This window comes from Coturnix japonica, chromosome 1 (genome assembly GCF_054131305.1).
Source record: "Coturnix japonica strain WE chromosome 1, WE-NBRP24, whole genome shotgun sequence".
In the NCBI taxonomy this organism is placed as follows: Eukaryota; Metazoa; Chordata; class Aves; order Galliformes; family Phasianidae; genus Coturnix; species Coturnix japonica.
This window is the reverse complement of record NC_140663.1, coordinates 159,590,022-159,606,606: the sequence shown is the minus strand read 5'-3', so window position 1 is coordinate 159,606,606 and position 16,585 is coordinate 159,590,022. Positions and strand designations below refer to the sequence as shown.

General features: G+C 39.4%; 1 protein-coding gene and 1 long non-coding RNA gene across 2 annotated transcripts in view; both read right to left on the bottom strand.

The window, feature by feature from the left end:
* Positions 1-16,585, bottom strand: part of UBL3 (ubiquitin like 3) — a 52,346-nt gene that overhangs the window by 11,916 nt on the left and 23,845 nt on the right. The window lies entirely within an intron of this gene.
* Positions 1-16,585, bottom strand: part of LOC146762811 (uncharacterized) — a 40,864-nt gene that overhangs the window by 632 nt on the left and 23,647 nt on the right. The window contains exon 1 of the long non-coding RNA XR_014948970.1: positions 7-16,585. This exon is cut by the window's right edge and continues 23,647 nt beyond it. This is a non-coding gene — a long non-coding RNA (uncharacterized LOC146762811). The remainder of the gene's footprint in view (positions 1-6) is intronic.

Genomic DNA, 16,585 nt, shown 5'->3' with positions numbered 1-16,585 from the left:
TTTCACCTATCTTAGAGGATCCAGTAGAAATAACCAAGTCACAGTCTCCACCATGCTATACACTTCATTGAAGCTACCTTACCACGTACTGTTCCTTCCTATTCCTTTGTTAAGGTCTGTAGGAAACCAAAAGCTCTTCTCAGCCCTGGGAAGAAGCCAACCTGGATCTGTTTCTGAGGAAAGGCCACCACCACCACCAAAGTGTCACCGCATTATCCCTGCCTGCATGGAACACGGGAAATCACACAGAATCCTCAAGAACAGAAGCTGCAAGAGTGCTGTTCAGACACAGGACTACATTCAGGAAATTCAGAACACACCTGATCTGTAAGCACTGTGGTTCCGTTTTCACTGACATTTCCAGAGTGATTAAGGAATTATTTCCAAATCTCACCAAGATTTAGTCGCAAAAGTAGACCAAGATTCACTATTCGAGTTCACTCCAAAGAACTGCAACTTCAAGTTCTATGACAACATTTGGCAATGGTCAGCTTATGCCACTTGTCGTTTTGCTTATATCATCTTTCAGTTGAAGTAGTTCCTCCCAGCCCTTCAGCAGTCTCCACCTGTGTATTTATAGGCAACACACAGATGATTTCTTTAGCTGGACTGCACAAGACACGCTCTTCAAGTTTTCTCTGGTGAGACACCATTTCCCCTTAGCTGCCTGTCTCTCTACATGCTTTTCTTTCTCTCCTCAAACCAGATGACTGTTTCTGAAGTGTACCAAATGATGTTTCACCAGCTGCTGCTTATAACACCACCAGTAATTTCCTCCATCTACTGGAAACATCCTCTGACTGCCTCCCAAGAGCACACAGATCTCCTTCCTAACCACACCACACTTAGTTCAGTCACGATGTAGCACAATCAACCTTCATCCTTTCCACCTTCATCCTTTCCATTATTTAGCCTCAGAGCTTATAACTGACATTTGAACTGCAATGCCTTACAGCTCCAAATTTCATCCCACTCGTATTGCTCCATTTCTCGCAGGGAAAAGAGGAAGGAGCCTGGTGGAAAGAAGTTGGCAAAACCTTATTTTGAGCCACAAAAATGTTTTGAGATCTCCCCAGTTTCTGGGTTGAGTCCTATGATATCACCCACGTGTTTCCATGTTTCCTTCTTTCTATGGAAAGAAGATTTTTTGAACTTTGCGTTATTATTTTGTTATATTGTGTTATTATCCTTTTGTCATTAGAGGAATAACACGAAGACTGGTCTAAAAATTACTCCACAGAAATTCCAGTAATGAGCCCTCCCTGACCCGGTTTCCCCCAGCTCTCAGTTCCTTTATGTTAGGCTCTTATTTTCTCTCTTAAATCCTGGTTTCTCCAATTTACCCAACAGTTTGCAATCTGGCATCACATCAGTTGGTATGGATGTATTCAGATCAAACTATAAAAACTTCTATTTAGAAAATCAGTTCTTTTCAACGAAAGTCAATTTGCCATCATCTGGCTTTCAGAAGTGCGGTGTGCTGCCTTCCACTCCACTTTCTCTATACCTCATTATCTTTAATTATCCTTTAAGCGTTAATGCATCTCATTACGACCCCAACAGACTGCCAAAAAATTTAGGAGGTTTAGACTGCGTCACAAGCTGTTATTGTGCAAGGGAATGGGCTGCCTGTTTAACAAACAAACAAACAAACCGACCCCAAATATTCAGCAGCGGTGTCTGCTGTGCAAGCTCATAGATAAAATGAGAAGCTTCCTTCGCTAGCAGCTTTCTTCCATCCTCACCTCCCCACAACATCTACATCCCCTATTCCTGACCATCTTGCTCCCTCTAGCCAAGTAGAATCATAGAATCATGAGGTTGGAAAGGACCTACAAGTAGTCCCCCAACTCTGAGTTTAAGGATATTATCTAAGGATTTATTTTCCCTTATCAGTGTGTAGTTTATCTGTGGTGGGGTTTACATGTTCTGAAGATGAGAACACCTTTCCTAGTGTGCCAAACTACCAGCTCCTTAGAGTTTGGGGATCTGGATCCTACAAGGAGAAAAAAAATAAAACAATACTGAAATAATATCAGTCATGCTCAGTAATTAAATTATTAGGATACAGCTTTAATATAGAACTGAAGCTGTTCTTCAGCTAGCATTACATTACCAAGACTTGTTTCTTTTTATTCTCACTGCTGAGTTTTGGAACTGCCAAGCACGCTCAAGTGAATGCAGGAAGGAGAAGAGGATCACAGAGAAATAACTAAAACTGATGATGCTTCCTATAAAGTTTGATTAAATTTTACTTCTGCAGTTAATATATGATGCAAATAATAATAATAATAATAATAAAATCAATATAAGCTCAATACAAGCACTGGGAGAAAAAACAAACAAACAAGAAATATTAGTTCCTTCTTTCCCCTCCCAAGATAGATCTCCTAACAGTGCTGCAGAATTTCTTGTAGTCTATCAAATACAAAAGGCACATCAAGATAAACTGATAATTCTACAGGATATACTATAAAACGAGTAAACCAGCAAAGGAATATTTTCATTTTAAAAAATTACCATCAAATATTTGCAGACACCCAAAATAAATCTTTAAATCAGTAAAACAGATGTGCATGAAATGCAGGGAAACAGCTGCTCTAATAAAAGCTTAAAGTATTTTCTTATTTATAGTACAGTATGCCACTGGCGTGTAGTTTGCATGTTTGTCTATATATACATGCACAGAAGATAAATATACCTTTGTATTTCTGTTTCTTAATCTTGGCTTGAAGGAATCTAAATCTCCAGTTGCACATCACATTACCTCCAAGAGTTTGAAGCAAAGGATCCCAAAACTTGCCTTGAAACTTAAGAGTCTCATTTTGATCCTCTGAGGAGCACCAGGGAAAGTTAATTGCTTGCAACTGCTGCACTTCTGTGTGTCTGAGAATTCTACTTCAAACAAACTGCAGGGGAATCTCAAAGAAACCTTTTGGCAAAATGCCACAGATGAAAGTCAACATTTAAAAAGCAATGCATGTGTGCATTTAGTGGAAACAAACAAGTCTTGGCTAGGTAGAGCAATCCTGACATGGAAGCAGTCAATTTAAAACTTTCTAGTTACCAGATGATTCTTATCTTTTAGCCATAGTCCCATTTTCTCTGTTACAAGTTTTCAAGCAGCTCATACATCTCAAGATAACACACTTACAGCCCCTCCTCCTTCCTAGCTGAAGGAGTTCTGCTCCTACAGCACTCCCAAGATTCTTCTGGTTCATTAACAGGGAGGTGATGACTGTCCTGGCAATAGGCTACCAAAGGAAATTCCAGACTTCTGTTACAGTAAACTGAGTAAGGGTCACAGACTTCCATTTCCACATTATAGCAACAACTGCTACTGAAGAAATTAGCTCACAAGAGTGACGGTCTCAGAAGTAGGATTAAACACAACTTGTGATCTATGTCCCCTGTGTAGGGTTATATAAATGTCCATTCTGTTCGTGATCTCAAGCATGCAAACCCTGTCTTCTCTCCCTACACACCACAACCAACAGAGATTTCCTAACTACAGCTACACTAACCACCATACCAGTCGCATTACAGACATAGTAAAAAAGGAAAAAAATCAGGGTGCAAGATTATACACTGTCAACTGAAAAGATACAGTTAACAACTGATTAAGCCATCACTGCCTTTGAAGCAACTAAGTACACCAACAGAGGTTAAGGAACTGGGTTTGATTACCATAGAAGCACCTATTAGCAGCCTTCCAGTACTTACGTGGAAATTACCAACATGATGGTCATTTTGCTGAGATATATAACAGAAGGTCAGAAGCCTTAAATGGGAGCGATAATAACAAAAATTTTGCACTGAGGACATCAAAGAAGCAAAAGAGGTAACCTGGAGATGTGAGCTCTGTCTTGGTGGTTCTCAAGACCCAAATAACAAAACCCCAGGCACCCAAGGCAGAATTTCATCCAAATCTGGTGGTGACCTTTCTTCCAGCAGGAGGCTGGGCAGCAGACCTCTCACATTCCACTTTAATGTACATCTATTTCAGTTTTGATCCACCTTTCTTAAAAATGCATGATTAGAACTGTACATGGGTTTTCAGGGAACATCATCATGAATTTATAAAATGATACGAGAACCTCCCTACATCTACTCCAAATGCCTTTCCATCTCCTGTTTGAAGACCAAAACCATCTCACCTTTGCAATGTCATTCTCTAGTTCAGCCAATTCTGTGACACAAAATTTCAAACCCACATTAGAGAACGTTGCTGCTTTTAAACCATCCATAATGTACAAGATATTTTAACATTAACGCAATTAATGTCCTACTAATTCATTCTTCCAGATGATTCCATCTTTAGGTTGGATATTAGGAAGAACTTCTTTACAGAAAGGGTAGTTAGGTACTGGAATACGCTCCCCAGGGAGGTGGTTGAATCGCCATCCCTGGTTGTGTTTAAGAGCCACTTGGATGTGGTGCACAGGGATATGATTTAGTGTAGTGTTTTTAGAGTTAGGGTACTGGTTAGGCTGCGGTTGGACTTGATGATCTTCAAGGTCTTTTCCAACCTGGGTAATTCTATGATTTTATGATTCTATGATCTTGCTCATACAATGGCATGATCTGCTTCTCCACTACTGATTCCTTCGACTTCCATCCATAAATTTCATCAGCATACTGACCTCGCTCATGTCAGTGGCATAAATGAGAACACCATGAAGAAAGCTGGTCCCAAGATGAAGCTTTAAAGAACTCCACTGAACACCACTGCCAATCTGACACTCACACATTCAACACTCCAATTTGCATCTCTTCCACCCAACTCACACACTCTATCAATTCCTGTCTTCCCAAACTAATTCCTTCCTCTGCAACATCAACCTCTCACTGAATTCCAGACAGGTTACCCCTTCTGCACTTCTGAAATGAATAAACCTTCTCTGTTCTTTCTCAACATCCTCCTTGAGGTGGCTGACAACTTGAAAGTCTGTCCCTACATCTTTTCACTCATTTTGATATCAAATATCTTAAGCTTATAAGGCCTCTGACTTGAAGAAACACCAAGCCCACAAATTCTCCAAATACATTCCTTATAGTAGCCTCACACACTTAGCTTAATTAACATTTACACAATTTGAATCCAAAGTCTTTATGCAGGGCCCTACTTTGTTTATTTTTCCATTTGATTTAAATTGTGCCAGCTCATGAGTGTCGGATCTGACGCTATTTTCCCAAGCAGTCTCCCACAGATTTTCAGAGCTTTTTTGGGAATTTAAGATGACATCTAGAATAAGGTTCATTGCCGAATAAGAATCTAGCTAACAGGTAATTACGAGCTGCACTTCCTTCCTTAACTGAATGCCTCAAATGTGTACCATGCAACAGACAGAATCTCTTCACTTAGTTTTAGATGCACAAAGGGGCTTTACCCTTACAATTACCTTGCAACTATAAGAAATTTATTTCATACGAGGGGGAAAAACAGACACGGAACATGTAAAGCAATATAAACGTCCTTTTGGCATGACAAAGCTCTAAAGGTTCACTGCCAGCTGGCAGGCAGACCTGCAGAACTCATCCAAAGATGCACCACTTGTAAAAGCAGGATGACTCCAGCACGAGGCCACAGAAGCGCAATAATGCCCTACATCACCCTATTCAACATTAATGTGAACTCCATAAGCAGTAGCAGTTACATACTCATCTTTAGATCACTAAAAGAGAAGCAAATACATTTTTATACGTAAATGGTTCATTCAAATACAGACGCTAAGACAACTTTACGCTGCTAAGAACCATGCAAATTTCAGAGAACTCTGAAGTGAAGGGAAAGAGAAAAACCAAAACAAAGCACGATCAAATTTTATTTGAAGGTGGAAAAAGCAAAATCCTATAACCATTTGCTTTGGTAGCTAGGATAGAACAAGCTGTTTCCATAGAAACCAGGCCATTCTTGAACTTAACACTCAGTCATACTTCATCCATTCCCTCCTTTCAGTTCAAACAACAATGGAACAATAACAGTACATTATCCAGGGCTATCTTTTAAGCAGCAGTACTTAGGAAGCATCGTTCCCCAAATTAAATTACCAAGTGGGTTTCATCACAAATTACAAGTAGAATACTACAGATCCCAGCTTTCCAGTGGAGTTCATGTATCATTTACTACGTTCATTGTAAGCATCCTTAAGACAAGGTTTGGGGTTGTGTTTGTTTTGCCTTTTTTTGGTTGGTTTTCTTTTCTGGTTGATTATTATTATTATTCCTTTTAGCTTTTTGAGTTGGTTTGGTGTTTTTTTGGAAGTGGGACCTGGAGCTAGTTAAGAATTTTAACTGAAAATTGCTTTTTAACAGAAACCAACCTTTGTGATGTTGTTTTCTGTTTTTTTTTTTTTGGTTTGTTTTTTTTTTGCAACAGACCATACATCAGTGAAACCTTTTTCAATAATTGGATCAAGTAAGAGCCACAAACGCCCAGTCAAAAATAATTTATCTCCTAGTAGCGGGAGATAATGGAGACTCAGAGAAAGACCTATGCTGATAATTCATTAGCCGGAGACAGGACAACGCACTGTGCACACGCAGAACAGATTTCTATCACATTATGAAAGAGCTGCCTAAATCCAATGCAATCATAAGGTGTAAATTACATGATATAGAAGGCCATGCTTGAGAATCAAGATGTAATATAAATTGGAAGAAAATGAGGAACAGAGGGATAACCCACAGGCAACCTATGCTGGTGTTGTGAAAGCTCGTCCTTTCAATGCAGCGTTGGAATAAATCTATTATCATTTTGAAATAATTTGAAATAATTGAATAATGGTTTTAAGTTAAAAGAGGGAAGATTTAGGTTGGATGTTAGGGGGAAGTTCTTCACTAGGAGAGTGGTTAGGCCCTGGAACAGGCTGCCCAGGGAGGTTGTGGATGCCCCGTCCTTGGAGGTGTTCAAGACCAGGTTGGACGGGGCCCTGGGCAACCTAATCTAGTAAATGTGTATGTTTGGTGGCCCTGCCAGGCAGGGGGGTTGGAACTACATGATCCTTGAGGTCCCTTCCAACCCGGGTCATTCTGTGATTCTGTAATTTGAGTCGAGCATAAAAGAGAGGAACTGATGCACTAAAAGCTAACATCAACTTTTGGTAGACGTTACTTCAGCAATCACATACCACACAGAGTTAGTCATTTCAAAATACAAGAGTGGAATTAATAGTAAAACTGCATCAAGTTACAACACACATATGAGAAGCTGATGCTTAAAGACCCCCCTTAGCTCTGCTACTGCTTCAGGACATGTAGGACGAGCCCTGAAGACATGAAACAGAGAAGATCGTTCCCAGTTTTTTTATGAATTGGGAAAGACAGTGAGTAGGAACATGAAGACATCATCTGTTTCTCTTCTTTCAATCTGTCTCCCTAAAAATACCTCCTAGTGACACACATCCCAGCATTTGACTCCAGACTTTAAGAGCAGCATCAGTGCCATCTGTGTTCCCCTCCTGCTATGTTTTCTCACAAGCTGACACTGGGTAAGCACAGCACCTTATTTTCACCCTCTCATATCAATAGTATTTAAAGCTTAGAAGTTCATCACGAGTGAAGAACGATAAATCCAAAGGAGAGTAAGAGCCGAGTGTGAATTCTGATCTACTTTAACATTTGATCTGAACTGTTCTATACAGAGAGCACTTGCACAGTATTTTTAATTTCTGTTTGGGACAGTTCAGTCTCATTCTTAAGACGAGAAATGCAAGACCATCCAGTTTAGGAATGCTTTGTTTTGTGAAATGCTTAACTGCTCAGATTTGGAATAAATAGCACTGCTGCTGCTAGCAAAGGAAGAAATACAGTTTTGAGGGAACAGCATTAACAGCTGCTTTTTCATGCCCGAATGGCATACAGGGACCTCATATCCCTTCTTGATCCCCAATTATTATGTTTTTTCCTCATCTTTCACCAAATTTATGGGTCTAAATTTTTAATTTAACTCACGTTCCTACAAGTCCCCGATGCAGCTGTTCCATGGTTACAAAGAATAAAGAGAAACTAATGGTGGGCTGGGGAAAGCATATTGAATGGTCTGTTTGTGCACTATGAGAACACAGAGGCAGAAATCTGAATTTCCTGCTGCATAACAGCAGTTTCACAAAACATGGTCCATATGGGTGAACTTGGAGGTATTTGAATTCTAACAGAATAGGTCACAGAATCACAGAATGACCTGGGTTGGAAGGGACCTCAAGGATCATGAAGTTCCAACCCCCCTGCCTGGCAGGGCCACCAAACACACACATTTACTAGATCAGGTTGCCCAGGGCCCCGTCCAACCTGGTCTTGAACACCTCCAAGGACAGGGCAATGAAAGCACACACAAAGCTGAAAGCAATCTTTCAGTTACAGTCTGGACAAACACATACCAGGTTCAATTTATCCAGAAATTAAGTTCAACAAGGAGGAAAAAATATGAACAAGAGAAATCATTAAAAAAATACAGAAGAAACTGAGCATTTCAAGAAAAACGCTATTAACTAGAAGCAATCAAATGTGCAATATAGCAAGCAACACATGGCCATATGCATCATCTACTTCTGCACGCTAATCTTCAGGAAAGAAAACTCTTTAGAGCTAGGTTTTGGAGTAAGTGTGGCTATGTAGAAAGAAGCTGGTTTTGCAGATATTTTCCGCCTAGATGGAATTCAAACGGTAGATGGTATAAATACTATCTGCAAACCCTGTGCTTAATTGCAGTGTTTTTAATGTACCGTTAACAGCATGAAAACTCTATAATTCAATAGGTATTGTATGAGGAAATTGAATTTTCATTTTTCATTTTAAATTACTTAAATTTTAAACATGCATTGGGTTAATCACTACTGCAGAACTCCCAGACCTTGCTCTTCTCCCTCCTCCCACTTATCCCTGGGTATTATGTGAGACAGCAACAGTAATTAAGAATTACTTTAATATTAGTGTATTAATTTTCCACTTTTCATCAGAAGGTAACTAACCAATTTAGAAAACTCCCGTGAAAAAAAAAATATATTTTATGTATATATTACATATGTATGTGTGTATATGTATGTATGTATGTATCTATCTTCCAGTATATAGAAAAGAAGAAACCCTGCATTTATTTCAAAAGGGAAGCAAGGAGACCACCCCTCGGTTCCTTACAAGAGAACAAAGACTCCTGACACGATGGTTTTCCCTGGACACTAATCAATCCCCCTGCAAAGCCTATTAAGATTTGCTGCTCTGTAGACCCCAAAAGAAGAACAGTTAGAACTACTAAACCGATCTGGTTTGGAACAGAGGGGACATAACAAGGAAACAATCTTCTGAATCCATTCTTGTTTTCTGTTGTATTTTCTCTTGCAATACCTGTTGCTTTGCATAGTTTTAATGCACTTTTATTTGTGCATAAAAGAACACTGCAACTAAGTAAAGGGATTACGGCTGATATAAATGTTGCCTGTCATTTAGACTAGGCACAGATTGAAAGATTCTAGGAAAAACCTGTCACTCCCTAAAGACAAATATAGAATGACGTGGTCCCCTGAAGCCCAGTCAAATAACATTCCTGCAAAACAGCTCTAAGCCATTAGCAAGAGTGATGAATGAACAAAAACAAAATCCCTAGGATTTTCAGAACATACATCCCAGTAAAAATGCCAGCAACATAAGCTGGCAGTTTATCACTCTGGAGTCATTCTGGAACCCTGCTGTCAGGTCCTTCGCCTCATGTGGTTCTCCATCTTGGTTAGCACACAACTACTATGTTTTCTAGCCTTGGGTGCAAGCATCAGAAATAAAATGGCAAAAGTCTTACCTATTTTTAAGACATGAAAGAGGCAAAGAATCTCAGCTTGAATTAGAGGTGTATTTCTGTTTGTTTGAGTGGAAATACCATAAAATTAAGTTTTTCTTTTTGAGCTACAGATTCCCGGTTTCTCTGGCCTTATTGTGTAAGATGGCAGCCAGCCAAAGTTTTGCCATTCCAAAGCATTATCTAAATCACTGAGCTGTGATAATTAAAGGCAAGAGATAGGGCATCTTTTTTGTTTGTTTCTGATGCAAAAGATAGATAGCTTAAATTTTAATCAAAATGGAAGTTTCAATGAGCACAGATCTTGTTTACTCTAGCTAAAGCTAGATATGAATGAGAACAACTTTTTAACATTGTTTTCCCCCTAAAGTAGCCTAGAGAAAACACTAAAACACACGATAAGAGATCAAGCACTGTGATGCAGATGCCAATTTGTTTGGAATAAGAACTCTTCAAGAGCAACCAGCTTGCCCTTGACTTACATCTGTACTTTTCAGCACAGAATAATGAACGACTCCTTATGTCGAATTTTTTTCCTTTCCCCTCAATAAATTACTCTTAATGTGCTACAAAATTGCAAAACATGTTTATATAGAGCTTAAATATTTTTGTTCTGTTTAAACACTGAGGCACAAATTTATTCCCAGGCTAAGCCTGCTGAAGTCAACAGGCTGAAGATAATGGAATGATACTACAAATAAGGTTTGATCCAGTTACTTCTGGTGCTCTGCGTTCTTCGCTGAATACTAAAAAGCACAGATTACTCACCTTGCTGTTACTGCATGCTAGTCATGTGCATGTGTCCTCCCAACCAGCTGGCAGTCTAATAGCAGTTCTCATCTTATTTCCATCATGAAGCGTACTCACCAATGCAGGCTGTCTACTAATGACTAGAACAGTTAAAGCTGCCCCTTCATTTTATCCTCCTCCTGCTCTACTGTTAAGCCTTCTATCAAGTAAGAAGCATACAGTTTACCAGTTGATAACATACTGTTCAACTCCTTTGGTAGATGTAGTTCCAGATGTAACACATCTGTATACCTGCCAAAGAGCCATGAAGTCACGGTAGGTTCTATTTTAACCTTTTTCATCCAAGAACTAATGGGTTTAATTAGGTTTGACTGAGGGAAACAGATAAGGCCAGGTTGGATGGGGCCCTGGGCAACCTGATCTAGTAAATGTGTAAGTTTGGTGGCCCTGCCAGGCAGGGGGGTTGGAACTACATGATCCTTGAGGTCCCTTCCAACCCAGGTCATTCTGTGATTCTGTGATAAGAGCTTTTCAGATAGCACATCCTTAACATCTCTTTCTTCTGTCTTATTTAGACAGAATCTATATTAAAAAAGCATCATTGAAAAAAAAAAAAAATCACAAAAAATTTTGGAGGGGTTGGAATGAAGTTATCTACAGACATATGTCTATAAAACCAACTAAAAATTTAAGAAACAATTGATATTTGAACATATATTAGATATAGATATATAGAGATATTTTCTAAGTACAGATATCATTTTGGGACTTGGACCTCACTAAACCCATAGCATGATGGGAAAACAGCAATGCCTTCCCAAAGAACTTAGAGTCTTAATTTGGAGCGATTATAGGCAACACCAGTCAGGGCTCTCCATTCTTACTGCATCAACAACTACATTATAATGAGCCATCTGCTCTGTGTCAAAGTAGTGAGTAAAGTTGGCTTCTGTGAATCTGGGGCAACATGTGTTCTAGCTTGCATCTCAATTATGGTTTGCAAAGCACAATATATGGACAACTACAGAGGGACGTTATTGAAAGTTCCTCCAAGTACGTGCCTCTTACCTTTCTTAAAAAAAAAAAAAAAAATGGGAAAAATAATATTGATTCCCTGAAGTTTGAATGTAAATAGATAAGGCAACAGAAGAATAAGTCGTTTAATGGGCATCTTTTCCCATACACCGTAAGAATAAAATAGTTTCACACAAGACATATTACAAATCCTTAACCCTCCCCCCTCCATGTTTTTAAGACTTCTGGCCAATTCAGCCAGCAGATGCTACTCACCATGAGGATTGGTTGCAAAACACTCGGTGCTCACCTACACCAAAAGAACATTCTCTGGCCTTCTGCCATGGCATGTCCCTTGGTCTCTACACGTCTGCATTCCCTGAGATATGGACATAACCTGCTTCTCATCTTCTTGTTTCTCACACAGTCAGCTTTTTAAGACAGTTACTTCTCCTGCTTTACATATAACACGCCTAAGCTACAGCTCATTTACAGAGCAAATCTTAAAAACTAAGAACATTTTAGAAAGTCAGTGGTAGATTTTCAAAGACCCTCTCACCCTCTTATTCTTACCTCTGAGGTAAACAGCATTACTGCCTAGAGAGATAGCATCAAGGACTGAGCGTGTTATGAACCTCACAGGTACCACTGGTTATGACTAACTGTACTTAATGGAGAATTATTTCCCCAGACAGTTACTAAACTTTTCTAATTACTTGAAGTAAAACCTTACTTTAATGCTTAAAAGAGCAAACACACTCTCCCAAAGACAAACAAGTCAAATTGTCATCTCGCTTACTGGGACTTACATGTTCAATGCAGAATTGTCAAAAGATGAATGTTTTGGTTATGATGACCAATCCTTAAGGAAGGATTAAAAAAGACATAAAGCATGTATTTTTCATTACAGAAAGAACAATGCCATGCCTTTAGAGCTGCTATTATAGAATTGTGAAAGCTGCTCCACCTACACAGAGAGCACAGACTTTAACAAGCTTTCTGCCAGGAGACTCAGCTCTTTACTATGAATTTTTCAGTGCTGGAGGGAAATAAGTTTGTATGTATTCGTGACTGAATGATATCTGCATACAGCTCATTGACAACACTAACACCGATTACAGCCAACTGATTTTCTCGATACTTACTAAGTCACAAGTGTAGCACTGTAGTTGAATTGTGGATATGACTATTCTACACAAAGGTTCAAGCACATGCTCACAAGACAGTGTAGAAAATACAGCTGCTGCTCTCCATGAAGAGAATGGAAGTCTACACAGAACTATTTCATTCTTCCCAATAGTTTGGGAGACAAGTCATTACACAAAGCTGAAAGGAGGATCTGGCATTTAGAAAGAAAAGTGCATTTGTCATACAAAACAGCTATCAAGAAAACTACTGTCTTAAGCTGCCCACAGCTCAGGGAAATATTCAGCTGAAGAGTCAATCTGCATCAACCTGCGACTAGCGATACTGGCACTTAGTGGTGCTAAAGGCATCCACAGCATCATCTGCTTTTCATATTAACATTCTCACTCAAATTAGTTTACAAGTAACATAATGAATTCTCATGTGCATATAACTGTATTTCATTGATTACCTCAACAGGCAAGACTGTTTACTTACAACAAACAGCCTCTCAAATTATACAAAGTAAGCGCTGCATGACTACTGTGTAGCATTTGTATTACAAATTGAGGGCTTGTGTCGCTGGATAAGCAAACACCGTGCCAGATACGGTCTGGAACCCAAACAACATCATACTATGGGGAAGTGCAATCCCAAGTGCCACTTGGGACAGTTGAGTTCTGAGATAAGTCTAAAAAGAGCCTATGAGGCTCTAAGTTATGAAAATGGCCACAAACAACCATGGCCAAGAGTTACAAACCAAGGTACCGATCATCTCAGACTCCTAAGTCGCAGGTCTTTCACAGAAACACCAGTTAAAGACACATAGCATATGACAATCCATCTAAAGCCTCTCTCAAAATACCTATGCCATCAGATTTTGGAACTTTTCAAACAAATGTCAAAGATTATCCTTGCAAAAACTAGTTTCAAACTTTAAGAACAGCAGCACAGAGAGCAGCAGAGATACTATGCACAAATTCTTCCCAAAACCCAATGGTGTTTTGAACCTCCCCAATGTCTCAAAGTTAGGATTAAAAACTTCAATTAGCTTTACATGCAAGCACTGAAGCAGCTGATCACCTCCACCTCCATCCCCAAGCGCGTCAGCAGAATCATCAGGGTACTGTTTGCGCTCTGAAGAACGGGCTATTATTGCCATTACATGTAGACTCAAATCACAAAGGTCTATGCCATGTTCTTACAACCACATAGGAAAGACTGAGGATACACTCATATATTAAGCAGCAGCAACCTCACAGTCTCACACCCACTCTAAATATTGAACAGAGAACACTTTCTCTCTAATCCATTTCTCCTTCCTTAGATGCAAAGACGACATCCATATTAACTAATATTTCAGTTTTGCTAGATCTAACTTCTAATGCAGGATGTAAAATTACATGAACATGATACAGAAGAGTGCTGCATCATTGTGCAATGCAGAAGTGGAGTTAAAGAAACAGAACTGAGAAGAAAACAAGAAGTTTAACAAAAAGAGGAAGTTAAAGTTCTTAAATGAAGGCAAAATATCATCCAAGATTATTACTAGCACCTAACATCACCAGAGTGTGACGTTAGCACAACCTTACGCTGGATACCTGAGAGAGAAATGAAGTCTGCATGGGGTACCTCAATTCCACACTGCCATGTTTTCCTACCTTTGATAAATGACTTTGCACTTGAACATGAAGAGCTGATCGACACAAGTCACGATGACTTTTACAATGATACTCATTAAATTACACCTTTTGCCTCACTAAAACCAAGCTGTAAGTTCTACTAACCACTTACCTCATGCAACCTATAAGCTTCTTCAATCTTACAACTCATCTGCCTCATTGTACAAGGAAGATGTCAACCCCTACAAGGCTTTCCCATTTTTTGTTCTTCTATCAACTGAAGGATTAAGCTTATTTATGTCCAAGAAGGCAGTAAGCCTGCACGTGGCTCATCTGTATTCACTCTGTTTTGAAAGACCGTATTTAATAAATAAAACAGTGCTATTTCACCCACAAAACAGTATTACCGTGCTTGCATATATATACACACACACCTGACTTTCATATTTTCCCTTGAATGACTAATTAAAAGCTACTCAAAGTACATTATTTTCTATGCTAGTGCTCAACAGTAAATAATTCACTGCATGAATATTTCCATTACAGATCAAGCTGAAATCAAACACCAGTGCACTAAGTCTGGGCTGCAGGGAGTTCTGGAAGAACACAACTTCCATCTTTATTTAAATGCTCGCGTCAATACAACAAAACACAGAGAGAAGGGAGAGAGAGAGAAATACATTTATTCAGAACTCTGCAAACTGCAACACAAAACCCAATGTCTCCTGCCTACTAATTATTTCTTTTGTGGTCTGGTAACAGCGCTTTCACAGAGGGATGGTACTTGTGGTGAGCTAAATGAGTAGCGAGACACAAACCAAGAGGATTTCTCCCTGCTTCTCTACTTGCAGATGCTCCTTAGTTAAAAACTTCCACAGTTTCCAAACAAAGATGCAGTGGTAATTAATACTTCCTCTGCATTACGCTGTTTGTTTCATTAAGGAAGGAAGCATAACTGACACTGCAAACCACAAGAGTGATTTTTTCATCTTTTCTCTCCTTGTCAACCAGCTGTCCTCAGGATGGACACTGAGCCACCAGTCCAGTAGGATATAACACCTTAGAAATGAGTACAGTATATAAGTATGCTCTACACTCACCGTTTCAGCTTAAAAACCATTTTTCAGCAGTGTCTTTCAGAGGCACTGGCTCACTGCACAAAACATGAAACTACTGAACCAACAACTTCCCAAATGAACAGATTTTCCACCAACAGATACAAAGCAGTAACCAAACGAGTAGCATAACAAGCACTCTGTGCTCAGACGCAGCCAAAGGTCTTCGAGCTTCTGAGCTCATGATGGAGAGCAACTTTCAGTTACTCCAGCAGCACTGCAAGAACTGAAACAGTCTGTTGTTTTGCCGTTTTTCATTTCTCTTCTTTGGAAAACTCTCATTTTACTTGATTTATTAGCCTCAATTCCCATTAGATTGTATTATATTGTGTTATCTTGCATTCTGATAGTTAGTAAAATAAGTTTTCCTCCTTAGATAGTTGCTACTGCTCTGTTTGTTTCCTTGAGCCCAGCTCCCATCTCCCCACCTCTTCCCCTTTTCCCTTCCCATTTTCAGGGGCTGGGGGGCCCACAGGCCTACTGCCCCCATCACGGACATAGACTGATCTAGATAACTCCATGACAGTTGCTCACAAAACAGTAAGATTACATTTTTGGCATTCACTTCAGACATATTCAGAAACACATTTTTAGAGAAAGACAGACCCAAGTGTACTGCATTACTAATACATAACGCGACAAGGAAAGTTACGCTAGCACTGACCAGGGCTTTCCATTTCAGCCCTCTGCCATTGATCACACTCAATACTCAGACTTCTCATTGCCAAAGCTGACATTTCCTACAAGACTTCTCGCTTAAAATAGCACCCACTTCGTCAAACAGGACCAGAACAAAATAGCCTCTTCTGAGAGCACTGAACAGATAAAGAAAAAGTAGATGAATTTTCACGTGTTTTAGTTTAAAAGATTCAGCTTTAATGAGTTCTAAACAACTGGATCAAGGAAAACAAACCAAAAGATCCAGTGGTAAGGCTGGTGTGATAAGCCAAGTGTTCAACATATGCAGGTAATGGATGCTTAACCTTCTAGATCAGGAGGTATGTCCGTCTATCTACAAGTATCTTGGCAAACATGTTAGAAAATGCTTAATACATCTTTGAATTCTTCCTAGAAGAATTACACCTAAAGAGAAGCTTCACTAACTTCTCTTTGCGGATGGCATTTTAGCTGAGAGGCTTCCGAATTATTCATTGGGAAATATCACTGTCGAC